Raw genomic sequence first — 15,011 nt, forward strand, 5'->3', positions numbered from 1 at the left:
TGAGTCGCTGTATTTCAATTTAGCAAAACCTTGGCCAGGGTAATCCATCAGATGGATTTGATATTTTGAAATATAATGTGGACAACCTGATCAGAGTTGACAGTTGAGCTCTGGGGTGTCCTATGATCATTTTGGTCAAGGGGATGAATTATATGAAAACTATATCCGCATGGGTTCTAAGGATGTTGTTCTACACATTCGACCTATCCGGACGTCGGGTACCATTGCTAGATGGTCACTTCGATTGGTATAAAAATTTGTTTCTATGCTACCGGCTTAGGTTCGGACCTATGAGGTCACACACATTAGAGTTCATGATCCGATCGGATGGTTGATCAACGATTAAGAATCATTATAGGGTTAAATAATCAATACGATTGACATTTAACCCAGTGCAAGTGTTGCAGGAGGATCGATTAGCAATTTGATTGCTAATTGGCTTAATTTGATTAAGCCAATGGGCTGAGATTAAGTCTAATTAAATATGATTTAATTATATTTGGTTTGGGCTTGATTGGATCAAGTCCAATTGGTTTATTGGATAAGCCAAGTGCAAGGAAAGACTATTCCTAGTTCAACTAGGACTTGGGTCAATCTAATTTCTAATTTGATTAGAAAATTAAATCAGATTTAAATCTAATTTAATCTGATTAAATTAGGTTCTTAATTAGGTTAAGACCTATTTTAATTGGGTTGATCTAATTTTGATTTGATTTGGTTTGGGAAACCAAATTAAAATAAGTCATGAGACAGAATCCTAGTAGGACTAGGATTCCACCTTGCGCCACATAAGCCTTCTCCATGCCCTCTCTCTTATTCAACGTCAATCTCCACTTATTTTGTGCGACAAAAGCCCTCTCCCAGATTTCTCCCACGTTCACAAAAGGTCTCTTCTCTTCTTTCTTACATGGAAGGTGGTTTGGATCAAATCTAAAAGGAATAAGTTTGGATTTTGAATTCTATGAGATAGAGTTTTAGAAATCCAAAACTCTTTCAATTTTGCATCGAATTTATCCAAATTTATTTTAGAATTTTCATGGCTTTTAGGGTTTACATTGTGCACCCTTTTCTGTTGATCCATCCACGAAAATATGAAGGAGGTACTCAAGAGTTGGGCGTCCCTTAACTTGCCATGTTTGGATAAGCCTTGACTAGGTGTTTGACCTAGATAATGACTCTATCATATCTCTCTATATAAGATGATTTTCTTTATGAAATTTTAAGGAGAGATAGATATTTGAGATACCTTTCTGCCATCCAAAAATTAGAGAGAAATACCTTTGGGTCGTGGAGATATAAAAGATGCAAGTTTGGGCATTTAGAGAGAAAAACGTGAAGAAGAAGAGGGTCTTCTTCTAGGGTTTTTATTTTCATATCTTTCCTCCTTCCATCTTGAGTTTCCTGAGAGCATCTCAGATCTGAAACTCCTCCTTCTACTTTCCATCTTTGGAAGAGTCTAAATCAAGAAGAAGGAGGCACCTGATCAACCATCAAAGAAGGATCAGCGCAGTACTAGCATACTGTGCTGATTTCCTGAAGCAGGACTTCTGATCGAGATTCATGGGCTTGTGTGGATGACTCCTAGAGGCCGGACGCGTGTGCGGCTTGCAACATCATCCTTAAACCCGGATCAGCAAGGTTAGAGCGTCTAACTTGCAAGGTAATAGATCTGATCTATTATTTAATACATACATTAGATGTAGCTAGTACAGAAACATGTTGATATGATCAACATGTAGTTCATACTATATTTATATATATTTTAATTTTTGATTTAATGCTATATAATAATCATGTAATAGGATCTTAGATCTAGGGATTTTCTGATCTTAGAAAATAAATTTTGATTTATTTTAGTCTTCCGCTGTATGATCTTGAAAAAGTTTCAAGATCTAACCCTGAAACCCTAGATCTGGTTCCTACAATTGGTATCAGAGCCTAGGTTCTTTATTACATGATTATTTATACATGCTTAGATTATTTTTTAGATTAGATCTAATTTATAATCTGATTATTAAATCTGAAATTAAAATTTTAGATCAATCACAAACTGCAAGGTTGTCCTGCTGTAAGGTTTACCCCTTACAGTGCAAAGGTTGTCCTAGTTTGTGTAGATCTATCTTTAATCATAAATTTGTTAGATATGATCTAGATTAAATTTATGATTTATTAGATTTAAAAAATATTTAAATCTGAAATAAAATCTCTTTGTTAATAATTTTTATGCAAAGAAATTATTTAAAGTTAAAATTATTTCAATTACATGAACCTGTTTAGATTAGATCTAAAGTAGTTTCATGTTTATTTCACTTGCATCTTGATTATGAATCAAACATGCAATATGATTGGTAGAATCATATTGTAAAATTATTTTACAAATATGAAAATGATTTTTGAAAAGCCGAACCCAACCCTCAGCCCAAAACTTAATTAAGAATTAAGAAGTTGTTTGATTAGGTTCTAGGATTGTGAATTGAAGAACCTAAGACACAAATCATAACACATTGGGTTAATGGGTTAGTGGAAATTAGGTCCATTAATTGGGTTAGACCTATGGTTAGATTAAAGATGGACTTAATTAGAGAATTGACTAAATCTAATCAATTGTTGTCTTAGATTAGGTCAAGGATTCTCTAGATCAATTACAATAGTTGTAGTTGGTCAAGTCCATGTCTTTAACGAGAACCAAATGGACTTGATTCTTGGCTAAGCGGTCTAGCACGAACTGTTAGGTTGATCTAATCGAAACTAATTAAACCAGTTGGTGTCTAAGGTAAATCAGACCGGTAGTTTTTAATTGGGAGCCCGCTTACCTGGCCATTTCTGATGGTGTCTAAGGCAAGCTTTGGCAGACCCTCCCACTGATCGAACTTACCTGGCCTCTTGGTGAAATTATGTTTTGATCAGATCACTTGACTATTCGAGCTGACCCATGTCAGCTAGGTAAATCAGTGTGACTGATTTAGGTGCTCCTAGACCAGCCCTGGTCTCCCTTAAGCTGACTTGGTGAAGCCAGTGGGAGGATCATGATAAGCTGGTTCATCTGACCTCATCCTCTATATTATTTAAATCCTCTAAAATTATTAGGTCCTTAAAATGATAAAGTTATGGAGATAACTGAGTCATAGCCTCCCATTAAGGTGTTTGATAATGAGTCCATGAACTCAATAATCATTGCAGACCCAAAGGCCTGGTGCTTGTTGACTAATGGAATTATCACTCATCATATGACGACTTGGAAGTATCTCTCTAATGGTGGTTAGGTGAGCCAACCAAAGTTGGGCTTAATCATTCATTGGTTAGATACACCAAGTATGATCATGTTAATGGTTGGACCTAACCGGATCCTTACAGTGGAGGCCAAAGCCTACTGATTAGGTTTCTGGGGCAAAATTAAAATTACTAGAAATTGTTTAGAGAAACAATTGGTTATGAACCTACCCTTAGATGTACATGGGTTGGCCAACCAAAGTTGGGCTTGTGTGCAGTCTAAGTGGATTCTAGTACCCGCTAAGGAATTAGGGTAATTCTTCGAATTGGAGGTAGAGGCTACCAATTCGAATAAAATAGTGGGAGAAACCTTTTGATTAAAGTCCAAATCTTTAGGTTTAATGAATCAATTACTAATTAGGTTATGGTTCTCCTTTGTGCAAATATGGCCACTTCCCTATCACTCCGATCATTATTGGACAATGATAAGTTGGTGGGACCCAACTTCGGTAGCTGGTACCGAAAGTTGAAGATAGTCCTGGAGCATGAACGGATCCTATATGTGATAATAGATCCTGCACCTGAGGAGCCAACTGTCAATGCACGTGGAACAATCAGAGACACTTACCAGAAGTGGCTCAGTGATCGGACCACGGTGCGCTGTATCATGCTGGCTATCATGAGCGACGAGTTCAGTCGCAGATTCGAGATGGCTCAGCCAAAGGACATGCTTCAAGTGTTGGAGGATACCTTTGGCACACCCGATGACGTAGAGAGGCATAAGACTAGTTGTGCCATCTTCAACGCCAAAATACGAGATGGAGTCTCTGTCACTGATCATGTATTGTACATGATCGAGCTGATGGAACGATTGAGCAAGCTCGACTTTCCCTTGCATGAGCAGCTTGGGAAAGATGCAATACTGAACTCGTTGCCCAAGTCTTATCTCCCATTCCTCACTCATTATAGAATGACAAAGCCTGAAGAGAACTACCACGGGTTACTGGGGTTGCTTCAGAACTTTGAGAAGGATCACCAACTCCTCAAGGAGTCGGTGAACTCAGTGGGAGGTTCGTCTTCTGGTTCTCGATCCTTTGAGAAAGGAAAGAAGAACAAGAAGAAGAAAGTGAAGAAGGTGCAAGTTCAGACTGGGACATCAGTGCAGAACCAGACCAAAAAGATCAAGCCTGATAAGAGTCTATTCAACTGGCAAACACCCTAGATTAGATAGTGTGTCAGATATCTACTTATGGCACTGTAGGCTAGGTCATATAAACAAGAATAGAATAAACAGGTAGACTCAAGAGGGAATCCTCAAAGTCAGTGATTGTGAATCACTTCCAACCTGTGAGTTCTGTCTTCTTGGTAAAATGATCAAGTCATCTTTTACTGGAAAAGGTGAGAGAGCTACTGAGCTCTTGGGCCTAGTACATACTGATGTATGCGGGCCCATGAGCACCAGTGCTAGAGGTGGATATTTCTACTTCATAACTTTCACGGATGACCTATCCCGATATGGATATGTCTATCTGATGAAACATAAGTTGGATTCATTTGAAATGTTCAAACGATTCTGAAGTGAAGTAGAAAAACAAACTGGGAAGAGTATTAAAACTCTTCGATCTGATCGAGGAGGAGAATACCTTTCTAGTGAATTTTTTACATATCTAGGAGAGAATGGGATTCTCTCCCAATGGACTCCTCCAGGAACACCACAGCATAATGGTGTGTCTGAAAGGAGGAATCGGACTCTGTTAGACATGATCCGATCCATGATGGGTTTTGCTAGCTTGTCGATATCCTTCTGGGGATATGCACTCGAATCGGCCTGTTATCTATTAAATAGGGTTCCAAGTAAGTCTGTAATTAAGACTCCATATGAGATATGGACGGGACGTAAGCCAGCACTTTCACACCTTAGGTTCTGGGGGTGCCCGGCCTATGTCAAACGATTAGTCACAGACAAACTTGGACCTAGGTCTGACAAATACTCATTCATAGGGTACCCCAAAGAGACAAAAAGATATTTTTTCTACCATGCTGATGAACAAAAGGTGTTCGTCAGTCTTAAGGCAATCTTTTTAGAAAAGGAGTTCCTTGGTGAAGGAACCGTTGCCTCTAAGGTTGAACTTGATGAAGTTCAACATGTAGAAGGACCGACACCAATAGCTGAACCTGAGTCGGATATGATTAGATCAGATCCGGAGCCCAATATACCTGCACCATTAAGGCGATCCGATAGAGTACCACGTCAGCCGGACAGATACTACGGTTTCTTGGTCCGGGACGGTGATCCCATCGAACTTGATGAGAATAATGAGGATCCGATCACCTATATGGATGCTATGCAGAGACCTGATTCTGAGAAATGGCTTGAAGCCATGAAATCCGAAATGGAGTCCATGAAGGTCAACGATGTATGGACATTGGTTGACCCACCTGAAGGGGTTAAACCCATTGGGTGTAAATGGGTCTTCAAAAGGAAGAGGGGCGCAGACGGAAAGGTGGAGACCTATAAAGCCCGTCTGGTTGCCAAGGGGTATCGTCAACGTTATGGTATTGACTATGACGAGATATTTTCCCCTATGGCAATGCTCAAATCTATTCGGATAATGCTTGCAATAGCTGCCCATCTGGATTATGAGATCTGGCAGATGGATGTAAAGACAGCTTTCCTGAATGGAGAGCTGACTGAAGAGGTGTATATGATACAACCTGAAGGGTTTACATCCACAGATGAGTCCAAGGTGTGCAAGCTTCAGAGATCCATTTATGGACTGAAGCAAGCTTCTCGGAGTTGGAACATGCATTTTGATAAGGTGATCAAAACATATGGCTTCATTAAGAATGGAGAAGATCCCTGCATCTATAAATGGGCAAATGGTCCAGTTGTGGTATTCCTTGTCTTGTACGTGGATGACATTCTCTTAATCGGGAATGACATCCCCGCACTACAGGGAATAAAAGTTTGGTTGTCATCACAGTTCTCCATGAAGGACTTGGGTGAAGCATCCTACATCCTAGGGATGAAGATCTATAGGGATAGATCTAAAAGGATGCTTGGGTTATCCCAGTCCATATACATAGACACTGTGCTGAAGAGGTTCAGCATGGAGAATTCCAAGAAGGGCTATCTACCGATAGGCCAAGGAATTTCTCTCTCTAAGAAGGATTGTCCGACAACTCCTGAAGAGAGAGAGCGTATGAGTAGAGTCCCATATGCTTTAGCCGTGGGATCTATCATGTACGCCATGACATGTACAAGACCAGATGTGGCATACTCACTAGGAGTAGTGAGTAGATACCAATCTGATCCTGGAGAAAACCACTGGAAAGTGGTTAAAACCATCCTTAAGTATTTGAGAAATACTAAGGACCAATGGTTGGTTTATGGCGAGTCAGATCTGAAACTTGTGGGGTTCACAGACTCCAGCTTTCAATCTGACCATGATGATAGCAGGAGTGTGTCGGGTTATATCTTTACTCTGAATGGTGGAGCCATCTGCTAGAAGAGTTCCAAGCAGCATACTGTGGCGGACTCTGTTTGTGAAGCAGAGTACATCGCAGCATCGGATGCCGCGAAGGAAGCTGTGTGGCTGAGGAAATTCATCAATGAGCTTGGAGTAGCATCCTCCTTCGATGGTCCAGTCCTGCTCTACTGCGACAGTGCTGGTACCATAGCTCAGGTGAAGGAACCCAAAGCACATCAGCGGATGAAGCACATCTTGCACCGCTTCCACCTGGTCCGAGAGATCGTGGATCGAGGTGACGTCGACCTTCAGAAGATCGACTGAAAGGAGAACCTAGCCGACCCCTTCACTAGAGCCCTGGCAATAAAGGAGTTCGACAACCACAAGTCGAAGATGGGTATTAGATACTGTGCCGAGTGGCTTTAGGACAAGTGGGAGTTGTTGGGAAATGTGTCCCAAAAAGCCAATCGTCAAGCTGTTGACGGTTGAGCAACCAAGTATTGTAATTGATTTGTTAATAAATAAAATATATTTGGCATCTTCATCATAAGTTTTCATCTTCTAATGAACTCCGTTGTTATGATGAAGTCCTTAGGACTATTTAGGTTCGATAAAGAGAGGATTTATCGATTAGTCCTTAAAACTGTTCACGACCAAATGATAGGCTGTTAATAAGGACGACAGCTTCTATCAAGCATAGGTCGCTGTAGGCCATATGGGTTGGTTGTCCTCTTAACCAAGGAGTGTGGAGACACTGGTATGGCATACAGGGAGATGTAAGGGTACATCATCATTGAACGTGACCAACTCCAGAGCATTCTGCTGTCGAGAATATCTCTGATGGGATATAGGTATAAGTGTCCCTTAGACTTGAGATCACCTCAGTGACTTGCAAGCAACTCACTGTCCTTTGGTACTGGACTAACTGAATTTCTAATTCAGGGATGGAAGGCTTCTGGGCACAGTCAAGTACTTGCGAAGTCAGAGTGTGATCGAGATGGGATTGACCACTCCAAGAGTTGGAGAAGAATGAGTCGCTGTATTTCAATTTAGCAAAACCTTGGCCAGGGTAATCCATCAGATGGATTTGATATTTTGAAATATAATGTGGACAACCTGATCAGAGTTGACAGTTGAGCTCTGGGGTGTCCTATGATCATTTTGGTCAAGGGGATGAATTATATGAAAACTATATCCGCATGGGTTCTAAGGATGTTGTTCTACACATTCGACCTATCCGGATGTCGGGTACCATTGCTAGATGGTCACTTCGATTGGTATAAAAATTTATTTCTATGCTACCGGCTTAGGTTCGGACCTATGAGGTCACACACATTAGAGTTCATGATCCGATCGGATGGTTGATAAACGCTTAAGAATCATTATAGGGTTAAATAATCAATACGATTGACATTTAACCCAGTGCAAGTGTTGCAGGAGGATCGATTAGCAATTTGATTGCTAATTGGCTTAATTTGATTAAGCCAATGGGCTGAGATTAAGTCTAATTAAATATGATTTAATTATATTTGGTTTGGGCTTGATTGGATCAAGTCCAATTGGTTTATTGGATAAGCCAAGTGCAAGGAAAGACTATTCCTAGTTCAACTAGGACTTGGGTCAATCTAATTTCTAATTTGATTAGAAAATTAAATCAGATTTAAATCTAATTTAATCTGATTAAATTAGGTTCTTAATTAGGTTAAGACCTATTTTAATTGGGTTGATCTAATTTTGATTTGATTTGGTTTGGGAAACCAAATTAAAACAAGTCATGAGACAGAATCCTAGTAGGACTAGGATTCCACCTTGCGCCACATAAGCCTTCTCCATGCCCTCTCTCTTATTCAACGTCAATCTCCACTTATTTTGTGCGACAAAAGCCCTCTCCCAGATTTCTCCCACGTTCACAAAAGGTCTCTTCTCTTCTTTCTTACATGGAAGGTGGTTTGGATCAAATCTAAAAGGAATAAGTTTGGATTTTGAATTCTATGAGATAGAGTTTTAGAAATCCAAAACTCTTTCAATTTTGTACCGAATTTATCCAAATTTGTTTTAGAATTTTCATGGCTTTTAGGGTTTACATTGTGCATCCTTTTCTGTTGATCCATCCACAAAAATATGAAGGAGGTACTCAAGAGTTGGGCGTCCCTTAACTTGCCATGTTTGGATAAGCCTTGACTAGGTGTTTGACCTAGATAACGACTCTATCATATCTCTCTATATAAGATGAGTTTCTTCATTAAATTTTAAGGAGAGATAGATATTTGAGATACCTTTCTGCCATCCAAAAATCAGAGAGAAATACCTTTGGGTCGTGGAGATATAAAAGACGCAAGTTTGGGCGTTTAGAGAGAAAAACGTGAAGAAGAAGAGGGTCTTCTTCTAGGGTTTTTATTTTCATATCTTTCCTCCTTCCATCTTGAGTTTTCTGAGAGCATCTCAGATCTGAAACTCCTCCTTCTACTTTCCATCTTTGGAAGAGTCCAAATCAAGAAGAAGGAGGCACCTGATCAACCATCAAAGAAGGATCAGCGCAGTACTAGCATACTGTGCTGATTTCCTGAAGCAGGACTTCTGATCGAGATTCATGGGCTTGTGTGGATGACTCCTAGAGGCCGGACGTGTGTGCGGCTTGCAACATCATCCTTAAGCCCGGATCAGCAAGGTTAGAGCGTCTAACTTGCAAGGTAATAGATCTGATCTATTATTTAATACATACATTAGATGTAGCTAGTATAGAAACATGTTGATATGATCAACATGTAGTTCATACTATATTTATATATATTTTAATTTTTGATTTAATGCTATATAATAATCATGTAATAGGATCTTAGATCTAGGGATTTTTTGATCTTAGAAAATAAATTTTGATTTATTTTAGTCTTCCGCTGTATGATCTTGAAAAAGTTTCAAGATCTAACCCTGAAACCCTAGATCTGGTTCCTACAGGGTGCTACTCCGAGCTCAGTGATGAATTTTCTCAGCCACATAGCTTTCTTCGCGGTATTCGATGCTACGATGTACTCCACCTCACAAACTGAGTCTGCCACAGTATGCTGCTTGGAACTCTTCCAGCAGATGGCTCCACCGTTCAGAATAAAGATATAACCCGACATGCTTCTACTATCATCATGGTCAGATTGAAAGCTGAAGTCTGTGAACCCCACAAGTTTCAGATCTGACTTGCCATAAACTAACCATTGGTCCTTAGTATTTCTCAAATACTTAAGGATGGTTTTAACCACTTTTCAGTGATTTTCTTCAATATCAGATTGGTATCTACTCACTACTCCTAGTGAGTATGCCACATCTGGTCTTGTATATGTCATGGCATATATGATAGATCCCTCGATTGAAGCATATGGGACTCTACTCATATGCTCTCTCTCTTCAGGAGTTGTCAGACAATCTTTCTTAGAGAGATAAATTTTATGGCCTATCAATAGATATCCCTTTCTGAAATTCTCCATGCTGAACCTCTTCAGCACAGTGTCTATGTACGTGGACTGGGATAACCCAAGCATCTTTTTGGATCTATCCCTATAGATCTTCATCCCTAGGATGTAGTGCTTCACCCAAGTCCTTCATGGAGAACTACGATGACAACCAAACTTTTATTGCCTATAGTACGGGGATGTCATTTCTGATTAAGAGAATGTCATCCACGTACAAGACAAGGAATACCACAACTAGACCATTTGCCCATTTATAGATGCAGGGCTCTTCTCCATTCTTAATGAAGACATACGTTTTGATCACCTTATCAAAATGCATGTTCCAACTCTGAGAAGCTTGCTTCAATCCATAAATAGATCTCTGAAGCTTGCACATCTTAAACTCATCTGTGGATGTAAACCCCTCAGGTTGTATCATATACACTCTTCGGTCAGCTCTCCATTCAGAAAAGCTATCTTTACATCCATCTGTCAGATCTCATAATCCAGATGGGTAGCTATTGCAAGTATTATCTGAATGGATTTGAGCATTACCACAGAAGAAAATATCTCGCATAGTCAATACCATAACATTGACGATACCCCTTGGCAACCAAACAGGCTTTATAGGTCTCTACCTTTCCATCTGTGCTCCTCTTTCTTTTGAAGATCCATTTACACCCAATAGATTTAACCCCTTCAGGTGGGTCAACTAATGTCCATACATCATTGACCTTCATGGACTCTATTTCAGATTTCATGGCTTCAAGCCATTTTTTGGAATCAAGTCTCTGCATTGCATCCATATAGGTGATCGGATCCTCATCGTTCTTATCGAGTTCGATGGGATCACCATCTCGGATCAAAAAATCATAGTATCCATCTGACTGACACGATACTCTACCGAATCGTCTTAATGGTGCAGGTACATTGGGTTTCGAATCTGATCTAATCAAATCTGACTCAAGTTCAGGGATTGGTGTCGATCCTTCTACCTGTTGAACTTCATCAAGTTCAACTTTAGAGGCAACGGTTCTTTCACCAAGAAACTTCTTTTCTAAAAAGGTTGCCTTAAGGCTGATGAACACCTTTTGTTCATTAGCATCGTAGAAAAAATATCTTTTGGTCTCTTTAGGGTACCCTATGAATGTGTATTTGTCAGACCTAGGTCCGAGTTTATCTGTAACTAACTGTTTGACATAGGTCGGGCACTCTCAGATCCTAAGGTGTGAAAGTGCTTGCTTACGCCCTGTCCATATCTCATATGGAGTCTTAATTACAAATTTACTTGGAACCCTATTTAATAGATAACAGGCCGATTCGAGTGCATATCCTTAGAAGGATATCGGCAAGCTGACAAAACCCATCATGGATCGGACCATGTCTAACAGAGTCTGATTTCTCCTTTCAGACATACCATTATGCTGTGGTCTTCCTAAAGGAGTCTATTGGGAGAGAATCCCATTCTCTCCTAGGTATGTGAGAAACTCACCAGAAAAGTATTCCCCTCCTCAGTCAGATCGAAGAGTTTTAATATTCTTTCCAGTTTATTTTTTTACTTTACTTCGGAATCGTTTGAACATTTCAAATGAATCTGACTTACATTTTATCAGATAGACATATCCATATCTAAATAGATCATCCGTGAAAGTGATGAAGTAGAAATATCTACCTCTAGCACTTGTGCTCATGGGCCCGCATACATCAGTATATACTAGGCCCAAGAACTCAGTAGCTCTCTCACCTTTTTCAGTAAAAGGTGACTTGGTCATTTTATCAAGAAGATAGGACTCACAGGTTGGAAGTGATTCGCAATCACTGACTTCGAGGATTCCCTCTTGAGTCAGCCTGTTTATCTTGTTCTTGTTTATATGACCTAGCCTATAGTGCCATAAGTAGATATCTGATACACTATCTAATCTAGGGTGCTTACCAGTAGAATAGACTCTTATCGGGCTTGATCTTTCTGGTCTGACCCTGCACTGATGTCCCAGCCTGAACCACCTTCTTCACTTTCTTCTTCTTGTTCTTCTTCCCTCTCTTAAAGGGTCGAGAACCAGAAGATGAACCTCCCACTAAGTTCACCAACTCCTTGTGGAGTTGGTGATCCTTCTTAAAGTTCTAAAGCAACCCCAGTAATCCATGGTAGTTTACTTCAGGCTTTGTCATTCTATAATGAGTGAGGAATGGAAGATAAGACTTGGGCAGCGAGTTCAGTATTGCATATTTTCCAAGCTGCTCATGCAAGAAAAAGCCGAGCTTGCTCAAACGCTCCATCAGCTCGATCATGTATAATACATGATCAGTGACAGAGACACCATCCCGTATTTTGGTGTTGAAGATGGCACAACTAGTCTTGTGCCTCTCCATGTCATTGGGTGTGCCAAAGGCATCCTCCAACACTTGAAGCATGTCCTTTGGCTGAGCCGTCTCAAATTTACGACTGAACTCGTCGCTCATGGCAGCCAGCATGATGCAGCACACCATGGTTCAGTCATAGAGTCACTTCTGATAAGTATCTCTGACTGTTCCACGTGCATTGATAGCTGGCTCCTCAGGTGCAGGATCCGTTATCACATATAGGATCCGTTCATGCTCCTAAACTATCTTCAACTTTTGATACCAGCTACCGAAGTTGGGTCCCACCAACTTATCATTGTCTAACAATGATCGAAGCGATAGAGAAGTGGCCATATCTGCACAAAGAAAAACCATAACCTAATTAGCAATTGATTCATTAAATCTAAAGATTTGGACTTTAATCAAAAGATTTCTTTCATTATTTTATTCGAATTGGTAGCCTCTACCTCCAAATCAAGAAATTACCCTAATTTCTTAGTGGGTACTAGAATCCACTTAGACTACACACAAGCCCAACTTTGGTTGGCTAACTCATGTATATCTAAGGGTAGGTTCATAACCAATTATTTCTTTAAATAATTTTTAGTAATTTTAATTTTGCCCCAGTCCCTAATCAATAGGCTTTGGCCTCCACTGAAAAGGTCTAGTTAGGTCCAACAATTAACATGACCATACTTGGCCCATCTAGCCAATGAATGATTAGGCCCAACTTTGGTTGGCTAACCTAACCACCATTTAGAAAGATACAGTCAAGAAATCATATTATGAATGATAATTCCATCAGCCGATAAGCACCAAGCCTTTGGGCCTCCAATGATTATCCAACTGATGGACCCATTATCATCAACTTAATGGGAGGCTATGATCTAGTTATCATTATAACTATTTTATTTTTAGGACCTAATAATTTTAGAGAATTTAATTGATTTAGAGGATGGGGTCAGATGAACGACTTATCATGATCCTCTCACTGGCTTCACCAAGTCAGCTTAAGAGAGACCATTAAAAAGACTGGTCTAGGAGCACCTAAATTAGTCACACTGATTTACCTAGCTGACATGGGTCAGCTCGAATAGTCAAGTGATCCAATCAAAATATAATTTCACCAAGAGGTCAGGTAAGTTCGATCGGTGGGAGGGTCTGCCAAAGTTTGCCTTAAACACCATCAGAAATGGTCAGATAAGCGGGCTCCCGATTAAAAATCATCGGTCTGGTTTACCTTAGACACTAACTGGTTTAATTAGTTTCGATTGGATCAATCTAACAGTTCGTGCTAGATTGCTTAGCCAAGAATCAAGTCCATTTGGTTCTCATTAAAGACATAGACTTGACCAACTATAACTATTGTAATTGATCTAGAGAATCTTTGACCTAATCTAAGACAATAATTGATTAGATTTAGCCAATTCTCTAATTAAGTCCATCTTTAATCAACCTTAGGTCTAACCCAATTAATAGACCTAATTTTCACTAACCCATTAACCCAATGTGTTATGGTTTGTGTTTTAGGTTCTTCAATTCACAATCCTAGAATCTAATCAAAACAACTTCTTAATTCTCAATTAAGTTTTGGACTTAGGGTTGGGGTTCGGCTTTTTAAAAATAATTTTCATATTTATAAAATAATTTTACAACATGGTTCCACCAACCAAGTTGCATGTTTGATTCATAATCAAGATGCAAATGAAATAAATATGAAACTACTTTAGATCTAATCTAAACAGGTTCATGTAATTGAAACAATTTCAACTTTAAACTGCACAAATTTTTTAGATAAAAATATAATGGGTCTTTGCACAGGTCATATTAACAAAGAGATTTTATTTTAGATTTAAATATCTTTTAAATCTAATAAATTATAAATTTAATCTAGATCATATCTAACAAATTTATGATTAAAGATAGATGTATCGAACTAGGACAACCTTTGCACTGTAAGGGGTAAACCTTACAGCAGGACAACCTTGCAGTTCGTGATTGATCTAAAAATTTTAATTTTAGATTTAATAATCAGATTATAAATTAAATTAAATTTAAAAAATAATCTAAGTATGTATAATAATCATGTAATAAACAATCTGGGCTCTGATACCAATTGTAGGAACCAAATCTAGGGTTTCAGGATTAGATCTTGAAACTTTTTCAAGATCATGCAGCGAAAGACTAAAATAAATTAAAATTTATTTTATAAAATTAGAGAATCTCTAAATCTAAGATTCTATTACATGATTATTATATGATATTAAATCAAAAATTAAAATATATAGAGAATGAACTATATGTTGATCAGATCAACATGTTTCTATGCTACATCTAATGTATGTAATAAATAATAGATCAGGTCTATTACCTTGCAAGTTAGACATTCTAACCTTGCTGATCTGGGCTTGAGGATGATGTTGTGAGCCACATATGCATCCGGCCTCTAGAAGTCATCAACATGAGCCCACGAATCTCGATCAGAAGTCCTGCTCCAGGAAATCAGCACAGTATGCTAGTACTGCGCTGATCCTTCTTTGATGGTTGATCA

The sequence above is a fragment of the Elaeis guineensis genome, chromosome 14 (assembly GCF_000442705.2).
Source record: "Elaeis guineensis isolate ETL-2024a chromosome 14, EG11, whole genome shotgun sequence".
Lineage (NCBI taxonomy): Eukaryota > Viridiplantae > Streptophyta > Magnoliopsida > Arecales > Arecaceae > Elaeis > Elaeis guineensis.